Here is a 10,566-nt window from a genome sequence, read left to right on the forward strand (position 1 = left end):
ATCGCAGTCCTGAAAGGCTTACCCCTTGTTCTTACTGTCTATTCTTATTCTCCATATTGGAAGAACCTGCTTGGGTGGCAGTTTACTGTAAACAGAAAGGAGCAGGAGACATTGGTAGGACTGGCTTACAGGCCATCAAATAGTGGTTGTAATGCAGAGCACAGTATAAGCCAGGAGGTTTGGGGGAGCCGGGGGGACAAATAGCAAAGATAATGCAGAAATCATGAACAACTTCAATTTATATATAATGAGAAATCTAGTGAGCACCAATGCTGTGGAGGAAGATTTCTTGGAATGTCTTTGAGACAGAATTCTGGAGCAACATGTAGAGGTACCATGTGGGGACTAATTATTTTAGATCCAGTATTATACAATGAGAAATAGTTATTTCATCATCTTGAGTAAATGGTGACCGCAGTAGAGGCCATGGAGCTGAATAGAATGAAAACAGATCATTCATTCAAACTCATCCATGCCAACCAGATAGCCTAGATTAATCTAGTCCTATTTGCCAGCACTTAGCATGATGGAATTTTCCATTCAATTTGAGAAAGATGTTGTTCATTCTGAAATTAGTGCTATAAAACTATACTGGTGCAGTTATGAAGGTAGAAGGAGGGAATTAGTTGTGATTGAATGGAAAAATATATTAAAATACATTAACTCCAGGAACAGAGTAAACAATGAACTATAGCCCTTTTAGCCTGATGGCAACAGTAGGAAAAATAATTGAATCATTTATTAAAAAAAAATGTGATTCCTGGATGTTTAGAAGCTAATTGTCTGACTGAATACTGTTAACGCAGAGAAAGTCATATTTGGCAAACTTCATGGAATCAGCAAGGAGGAAACCAATGGATGTGATATATTTAGAATTTCAGAAGCTTTTATGTAGAGTATTAAGTGGTGAGAGAACAAAAATGTTGATGTTCAAAGGGATCTCGGTGTCCTTGTTCCTAAGTCACTGAAACTTGATATGCAGGCAAGCAATTCTGGAGACAAATGGTACACGAGCCTTTATCTCAAGAGTATTTGAGTATGGAGTAATAATGTTTTGCTTTAATGGTTACAAGAAGAAGGCAGGAAAATGGGGTTGAGAAACATAACTGCCTTGATTAAATGGCAAAGCAGGTTTGATAGGATGAATGTCCTAATTCTTTTCCTATATCTTATGGTCTATTGGTGGAGTACTGATGATTCCGCACTTGGACTATTGTGTGCAGTTCTCGTCCCCTTGCCAATGCAACAATACAATTGCCGTAAGGGAGTGCAGCTGAGAATCACCAGACTGATTCCTGGGATAGTGGGACTATCCTATGAGGAGAGATTGAGGAGACTGGGTCTGTATTCTCTTCATTAAGAGAGTGAGAGGTAATCTCAAAGAAGCTTACAAAATTGTTTGGAGTAAAAGCAGAACGGATATTTCCCATAGCTGTGGGATCTAAACACGAGAGGACATAATCTCAGAACAAAAGGCAAGGCATTTGGCACAAAGGTGATGAGAAACATCTTCTTTCAGAGCCGGATGAATCTTTGGATTTGCCTCCTCCTAGGGGCTGCGATAGCTCAATCGACACAGTTCCAGACACAGCTTCGTAGAATTCTGGTCACATCGAGGAATGTCACTTACTCCTCCTCCTATGTTTGTAAATTTCAAACTTCACCATTAATTAATTTGATTTGAAAGGTTGTGTGGATGTTTTGAGGTTGTTACAATATGCTATATAAATGCATTTTTTAGTCTCACCCATGTAAAATATTTTCTTTCAGCGATCACATGGCGCGATATTTGAAGGATTTATACTTGAGCCGAGAAGAGCTCAAGAACTTGAGCTTTGTTTATAAAGGCTCATGGAGTGAAGGGAGTTCAATCCCTGTTACAAAGCAAATTAAATGAGCTGGACTCTGCAGAACGGAACATTGCCATAACAGGAGAGTCTGGGGCAGGGAAAACCACTTTTGCCAATTCTATCAGAGGGCTTCAGGATGTTGATGAGGGAGCCGCCATAACTGGCCTTGTAGAAACTATAATGAAACCAACAAAATAAAAGCATCCGACCCTACCAAATGTTTGTTTCTGGGACCTGCCAGGAATTGGAACTACAAGATTCCCTGCTGATAAATATCTGAAGGAAATGCAATTTGAAAGGTATGATTTCTTCATCATTATCTCAGCCTGTCGATTCACAGAAAACGACATAAAACTCACCAAAGAGATTTATCGGCTGAGGAAGAAATTCTTCTTTGTTCGATCCAAAATTGATAATGATCTTAATTCAATGGAAAAGGGAGGGAGGGAATTTAACGAAGAGGAAGAACTGGAAAAGATCAGGAATGACTGTGTCAGCAAGTTGGAAAAAGAAGGGCTTGAATCACCAAGTGTTTTCCTGATATCAAACTTTGATCTGAATCTATATGATTACGATTGATTAAATAAAGCTCTTCAAGAAAGTCTTCCAGAGATAAAGTGTCCTCATACTGTCCCTTCCAAATATAAATTTGGATATTATAAAGAAAAAAAGTGAAGAGCTAAAGAAGCGAGTCTGGATGTTGGCAATAGTTTCCGGAGCAGTGGGATTAGTACCAATTCCTGGACTCTCCTTTGCATGTGAGATTGCCATACTGATTGGGGCACTAGTACATTTCCGAATGTATCTGGGTCTGGATGATGCCTCACTTCAAAGACTGGCCAGCAGGATGCAGAAACCTGTGAAAAATCTGAAGGCAGTGGTGAAAACCCCCCGGGTGGGAGGTGAAATAACTGTCGATAAAGTGAGCAGAATATCCTTCCGTCTTGCTGTTGTCAGTTTATCAATACTGGAGATGATTTTTCACATTGTACCAGCCCTTGGATCCGTTTTTGGAGCAGGGTCATCATTTCTTATGACCTACAAGCTGCTGAGTGCTGCACTGGAAGATCTTACAGAGAGTGCGCAGAGAGTGGTGAAGACTGCTTTTGGGATTGAATCAATCCGGTGAGTCAAATCTGTAACTAATATATTAAGGTGATTTAACCATGAATGTTTCAGGAATTCTACTCCATGGTATTCCCTTTTTGTGAAATAATTCCTCAAAATGTTCCTCATCCATTTCAGGGAAGGGGTCTATGGATGAACATGCGCTGAGAGCTTGTCACTATGTAATATGAGACAAGAAATTGAATCAAATGAATGTTAAAGAGTTTACTCAATTTCATGCATTCACGGTACCCAGACCATTCCCTTTGTTGAAAACTAAATGAAAAAAACCTATCCTTTTCCAAGAATCATAGGATCATCCAGCACAGCATCTGACCATTCAGTCCATTGTGCCTGTACTCAGAAATGCCTGTATTCTTCAATGGCATTCATATTAATTTCCATTGTTTAGCCCTTTTTTATTTTGATTCATAATTGTTGTGAGCTCACAGGATAACAGTCTGACTTGTACTGTGTCATTAATGAACTAATCGTAAGCCTTCAGTGAGAATTTAATTGCTGAGGTCACATGACTAGTGCAAGTCGGGAAGCAAACTTGTGTTGCATTTCTATCCCAAACCTACAGCAAGAACATCATTACTGAAATGGAAAATCCAAGGTTTACAGTGGCGACAAATCCAATGGTAATGTAGGGGGTGGCATGGTGGCTCATAGTACCAAGAACCTGGGTTCAATTCCACCTTGGGCGATGGTCAGTGTGGAGTTTGCACAATCGCCCCATGTCTGTGTGGGTTTCGCCCAGGTGCTCCTGTTTCCTTCCATAGTCCAAAGAAGCGCATATTAGGTGGATTGGCCATGTTAAATTGCCCACAGTGTCCAGGTCTGTGCCAGCTAGTGGGATTAGCCATGGCAAATGCAGGGCTACAAGGATAAGGTACAGGTTGGGTCTGGGGTGGGACGCTCTTCACTGGGTCTGTGTGGACTTACAGAGTCATAGAGATGTATAGCAGGGCAACAGACCCTTCAGTCCAACTCATAGAGTCATAGAGATGCACAGCGCGGAAATAGACCCTTCTGTCCAAAACCCATCCATGCTGATCAGATATCCTAGTCTAATCTAGTCCTATTTGCCAGCACTTGGCCCATATCCCTCCAAACCCTTCCTATTCACGTACCCATCCAGATGCCTTTTAAATGCTGCAATTGTATTAGCCTCCATCACTTCCTCTGGCAGCTCACTCCATACACATACCACCTTCTGCATGACAAAATTGCTTCTTTGATCTCCTTTATATCTTTCCGCTCCCACCGTAAACCTATGCCCTCTAGTTCTAGATTCTCCACTCCAGAGAAAAGACCTTCTCTATTTGCCCTATCCTTGCCTCTCAGCTTCCGATGCTCCAGGGAAAACAGCCCCAGCCTATTCAGCCTCTCCCAATAGCTCAAATACTCCAACCCTGGCAACATCCTTGTAAATCTTTTCTGAACCCTTTCCAGTTTCACAATATCCTTCCGATTGGAGGGAGACCATATTTGCATGCAATATTGCAAACGTGGCCTAACCATAGAACATAGAACATAGAAGAATACAGCGCAGTACAGGCCCTTTGGCCCTCGATGTTGCGCCGATCCAAGCCCACCTAACCTACACTAGCCCACTATCCTCCATATGCCTATCCAATGCCCGCTTAAATGCCCATAATGAGGGAGAGTCCACCACTGCTCCTGGCAGGGCATTCCATGAACTCACGACTCGCTGAGTAAAGAACCTACCCCTAACATCTGTCCTATACCTACCCCCCCTTAATTTAAAGCTATGCCCCCTTGTAATAGCTGACTCCATACGTGGAAAAAGATTCTCACTGTCGACCCTATCTAAACCCCTAATCATCTTGTACACCTCTATCAAGTCACCCCTAAACCTTCTTTTCTCCAATGAAAACAACCCCAAGTGCCTCAGCCTTTCCTCATACGATCTTTCAACCATACCTGGTAAACCTCCTCTGCACCCGTTCCAGTGCCTCCACATCCTTCCTATAGTATGGCGACCAAAATTGCACACAATACTCCAGATGCGGCCGCACCAGAGTCTTATACAACTGCAAAATGACCTCAGTACTCCGGAACTCAATTCCTCTACCAATAAAAGCCAGTACGCCATATGCCTTCTTCACAGCACTATTTACCTGGGTGGCAACTTTCAAAGATCTGTGTACATGGACACCAAGATCCCTCTGCTCATCCACACTACCAAGTATCCGACCATTAGCCCAGTACCCCATCTTTTTGTTACTCTTACCAAAGTGAATCACCTCACACTTAGCTACATTGAACTCCATTTGCCACCTTTCTGCCCAGTTCTGCAGCTTATCTATATCCCGCTGTAACCTGCCACAACCTTCCTCACTGTCTACAACTCCTCCGACTTTCGTATCATCCGCAAACTTGCTCACCCAACCTTCTAACCCCTCCTCCAGGTCATTTATAAAAATGACAAACAGCAATGGTCCCAAAACAGATCCTTGCGGAACCTTTGCCATCAACTACTACCCTCTGTCTTCTTCCAGCCAGCCAACTCCTAATCCAAACCTTCAAATCACCCTCAATGCCATACCTCCGTATTTTTTGCAGTAGTCTACCATGGGAACCTTATCAAATGCCTTACTAAAATCCATATACACCACATCTACTGCTTTTCCCTCGTCCACCTCCTTAGTCCCTTCTCAAAGAATTTAATAAGGTTTGTGAGGCACAACCTGCCCTTCACAAAACCATGCTGACTATCCTTGATCACATTATTCCTATCCAGATGTTCATAAATCCTATCCCTTACAATTCTCTCTAAGATTTTGCCCACAACAGAAGTGAGACTCACCAGCCTATAGTTACTAGGGTTATCCCTACTCCCCTTCTTGAACAAGGGAACCACATTTGCTCGCCTCCAATCTTCTGGCACTACTCCTGTAGACAACGAGGACATAAAAATCAAGGCCAATGGCTCTGCAATCTCCTCCCTTGCTTCCCACAGAATCCTAGGATAAATGCCATCAGGCCCAGGGGACTTATCTATTTTCACCCTTTCCAGAATTTCCAACACATCTTCTCTACATACCTCAAAGCCATCCATTCTACTTAATTGTGACTCAGTATTCGCATTGACAACAATGTCCTGTTCCTGATTGAATACTGACGAAAAGTATTCATTCAGTGTCTCCCCAATCTCTTCAGCCTCCACACGCAACTTCCCACTACTATCCTTGACTGGACCTATTCCTACCCTAGTCATTCTTTTATTCCTGACATACCTATAGAAAGCCTTAGCGTTTTCCCTAATCCTACCAACTAAGGACCTTTCATGTCCCCTCCTTGCTGTTCTTAGCTCTCTCTTCAGGTCCTTCCTGGCTACCTTATAGCTCTCAATCGCCCCAATTGAACCTTCACGCCTCATCTTTACAATGTCCTGTATAGCTGTAACATGACCTCCCAACTCTTATACTCAATACTTTCACCAATACAGGAAAGCATACCAAATGCCTTCTTCACTATCCTATCTATGTGCGACTCTATTTTCAAGGAACTATGAAACTGCACTCCAAGGTCTCTTTGTTCAGCAGCACTCCCTAGGACTTTGCCATTTAGCATATGAGTCCTGGTAAGATTTGCATTTCCAAAATGCATCTATATCTAAGTTAAACTACGCAACCTATTAAGGAGAAAGTGAGGTCTGCAGATGCTGGAGATCAGAGCTGAAAATGTGTTGCTGGAAAAGCGCATCAGGTCAGGCAGCATCCAGGGAACAGGAGAATCGACGTTTCAGGCATAAGCCTGAAGAAGGGCTTATGCCCGGAACATCGATTCTCCTGTTCCCTGGATGCTGCCTGACCTGCTGCGCTTTTCCAGCAACACATTTTCAGTACACAACCTATTGGCCCATTTGACCAAGGTCCCATTGTACTCTGAATGGCCTGCTTCAGAAATGTACGAATTCTATTCTATGAGATTCATTCTCTGAGCATTGGTAATTTTCACATTTCCACCCACATAAATGTCATTCATATTATGTTATTGTCACAATAGGTAATTACATTAAAAGGGGAGTTTTACTGTAACAGACAACACACACAACACGAACAGTTATTGAGAAACAAGCCCATTTTCTAATAATGCCAGAACATTTTGCCAACTTCAACCACACACCCTGGCCTTAGAATCATTGCTGGATGTTTAAAATTCATTCATGGAATGTAGGTATTGTTAGCTGGACCAGCATTTATTGCCCATCCGCAATTGCCAGAGGGAATCAGTCCCATTGCTTTGGATCTGGAGGCACGTGTCGGTCAGACACAAAAACAGGTATTTCTGGTTAAAACCTTCTTCAGAAGGCTCACTGGACCTGAAACTTTAATTTTGTTTTTCTCTGCACAGATATTGCCAGACCTAATGTGTATTTCCAGCAATTTCTGTTTTTGCTTTTGATTTCCAGAATTTGAAGTTCTTCTGGTTTTGTTTAGACCTGATACCGGTTTCATTCCCTAAATGGGATTAATGAGCCAGTTGAGTTTTTACTTCAATCAACAATGTTTTCATGGTAATCCTCAGTTCCTGAATTCCAGATTTTTAATGGATTCACATTTCACCATCTGCAATGCAGAACTTGAACCAGAATTCCCAGACCATTTTATGGGTCCCTGGATTAATGTCCTGTGAAAATGCCACAAGGCTGTCACCTCCCCTATCAGTGTCTGTCAGAAGAAGGGTCAGTTCTCAGTCATTTCATTATGCTGACTGATGGGCTAAAGCTAGACACCAACCTTCCTATAGACCATCGTAATATGGATCAGGAATTCCCAAAGGGAGTTTGTGTTTCTCTGTCGGTGTGAAGATGCCTCTCGGGTGATTTTAATGGCAGATTTTCAGGGATGTAAAATCTTTTTCAATCTCCACCTCTCCTTTCTCTGTTGTCCTGGAAATTCGAGGAGAAAGTGAGGACTGCAGATGCTGGAGATCAGAGCTGAAAATGTGTTGCTGGAAAAGCGCAGCAGGTCAGGCAGCATCCAAGGAGCAGGAGAATCGACGTTTCGGGCATAAGCCCTTCTTCAGGAATGAGGAAAGTGTGCCAAGCAGGCTAAGATAAAAGTTAGGGAGGACGGACTTGGGGGAGGGGCGTTGGAAATGCGATAGGTGGAAGGAGGTCAAGGTGAGGGTGATAGGCCGGAGAAGGGGTGGGGGCAGAGAGGTCGGGAAGAAGATTGCAGGTCAAGAAGGCGGTGCTGAGTCCGAGGGTTGGGACTGAGATAAGGTGGGGGGAGGGGAAATGAGGAAGCTGGAGAAATCTGAGTTCATCCCCTGTGGTTGGAGGGATCCTAGGTGGAAGATGAGGAACCCTCCAACTACAGGGGAACCTGTAGTGGTATACAGGAAATTCCCCAATACAAGTGCCTCTGAGGGTCAGGACCTTCCCACTTCTCCTCCAACCATGGTTTGTTTCCTCCCTTGTGCTTGCAGCTAGTAGGTTCAATGGTGGTGTCATTGGGCCTATCAGCAGCAAGCGTCAGAGAGAAACAGACAATGATTGGAGGAGCATTGAATAGGGACAGAGTGAGCAACAGTGATCATTTTGAGATGTCTGTAGTGATACAAGAAATTGGAAAAAGTTAGGGTACCATTGACATAGACCACATATTATACTGATTACCCCTCAAATGGTTTACAGCCAAACTGATCATCTCTTTGCACTGGTCATCCCACACTGATATCACACATCCAATGTGATAGCTTAGAAGAGAAGACAAAAAGCCATAGTGGTAACTGTGAGAAGAACTTTGAGTGGTATATGAGGGCAAGTCTCTCCTTGTTGGCAGCATATAGGAGATATTCTTCCTCAGCTGTGATGCCTACGCATGAGTTCAAGAAAGAGTAGATACTTGCAAGCAGAGACCAATTAACTGCTCATTGTTCATTGTGGGACATCACAGTGCATAAATTGTCATATTTGGTTACATAACAATATTAATTGTAATTCACCAATAATTAAATTGATGTGCAACGTGAGAATGTGGCAATGTGCAAAATAAATGCAAGGTCTTTTACATGATTCAACACCGCATGCTAAATATTTCATTACAGAGATACATTCTTCAGTCCAGGAGAATTTAAAAAACTGCAATCAGCTTACAAATCAGGTGCACTTAAAGCAGTTAAACCAATAATATGGAAGAAGTTAGATGAGATGGACAATACAGAGCTGAACATCGCAGTGATGGGAGAAACAGAATCTGAGAAATTCAATTTCATCAATGCAGTGAGAGGACTTCAGGAGAATGGCGAAGAAGCAGTTATTGTTGGCTACACAGAAATCATAATGGAGCCAATCAGATATAAGCATCCCAACATGCCAAATGTTTATTTCTGGGATCTTTCTGGAATTAGAATGCCAAAATTCCAGGCTAAAAAATACCTGAAGGAAATGAATTTTAAAAGATTTGATTTCTTCATAATTATCTCTGCCAATCAATTCTCAGAAAATGATGCAAAACTTGCCAAAGAGATTGGAGGTCGGAAGAAGAATTTCTATTTCATTCGGGCTGAAGTTGATAATGATTTCAATTCATTGAGAAAGGGGGGGAAAGAGATTGATGAAGAGGAAGAACTGGAGAAGATTAAAAATGACTGTGTTAGCGAATTGTTGAAGGCAGGTATTTCAGTACACAATGCGTACCTGATGTCATACTTTAATCTGAATCTTTACGATTTTAATCTTTTCAATGAAACTATTGAGGATGATCTTCCAAATATAAAGAAAAGTCTATATAGACTGTCCGTTCCAAACTTAAACTCAGAGATTGTTGAGAAAAAAAGGAGAGAGCTAGAGAAAAGAATCTGGATGTTGGCAACACTTTCTGGGGAAATGGGAGCAGTGCCAGGTTCTGGAAGTGCCGTTAGCTGTAACATTGAGGTACTGATTGGAGAAATACATCATTTCCGTAAATCTCTGGATCTGGAGAATACCTCTCTTCAAAGACTGGCCAAGATGGCAGCTAAACCTGTGGAGGGTCTGAGGTAATGGTAACAACACCCCTGGCAAGGGAAATAACTCCCAATTTAATTACAGAATTACAACAAGGTCACACTGCTATCACCATATCAGAACTTAAATACAGCCTTGACTTTATACCAGTCATAAGTTCCCTCTTTGAAGAAGGAATGTCATTTCTTATGATCTACAAGATGTTGAATGCTGCACTGGATAATCTTACAGAGAATGCAGAGAGCGTGGTGAAGGCTGCATTCGGGACTGAGTCAATCCAGTGAGTCAATGTGGTTGCTGATATAATTAAAGGGCTCTAAGCTGGAACATTGCAGGGATTCTGCTTTATTTATACTCCAGTTTATTGCTGAAAATATTACTTATCCATTTCAGGGAAGGGGTCTGTGGATCAGTGTTTGGTGAATGAGTTGGGTTAAAATGTGACATGAAAATGTGAAGGATATGAAGTTTAAAAGACCTCAGCTAATTTCACAAACACATTGCAGTCAGGGAATTCTTTCCATTAAACAGAATAACAAGGAAGCCTGCCTGTGCCCAAATCACTGAAGCATCCAGCACTGAAAGTAACCATTCAGTCCATCATGTCCGTAGTCAGAAATG

General features: G+C 42.2%; 2 pseudogenes; both read left to right on the forward strand.

The window, feature by feature from the left end:
• The first annotated feature begins 1,777 nt into the window (after positions 1-1,777).
• On the forward strand, positions 1,778-2,979 carry LOC122557535 (interferon-inducible GTPase 5-like; annotated as a pseudogene).
• A 583-nt stretch (positions 2,980-3,562) lies between these two features.
• On the forward strand, positions 3,563-10,229 carry LOC148148859 (interferon-inducible GTPase 5-like; annotated as a pseudogene).
• Positions 10,230-10,566: the final 337 nt, after the last annotated feature.

Source organism: Chiloscyllium plagiosum, unplaced genomic scaffold (assembly GCF_037043375.1).
Source record: "Chiloscyllium plagiosum isolate Xiang-an unplaced genomic scaffold, Cpla_swu_hap1 HiC_scaffold_11, whole genome shotgun sequence".
Classification (NCBI taxonomy): Eukaryota; Metazoa; Chordata; class Chondrichthyes; order Orectolobiformes; family Hemiscylliidae; genus Chiloscyllium; species Chiloscyllium plagiosum.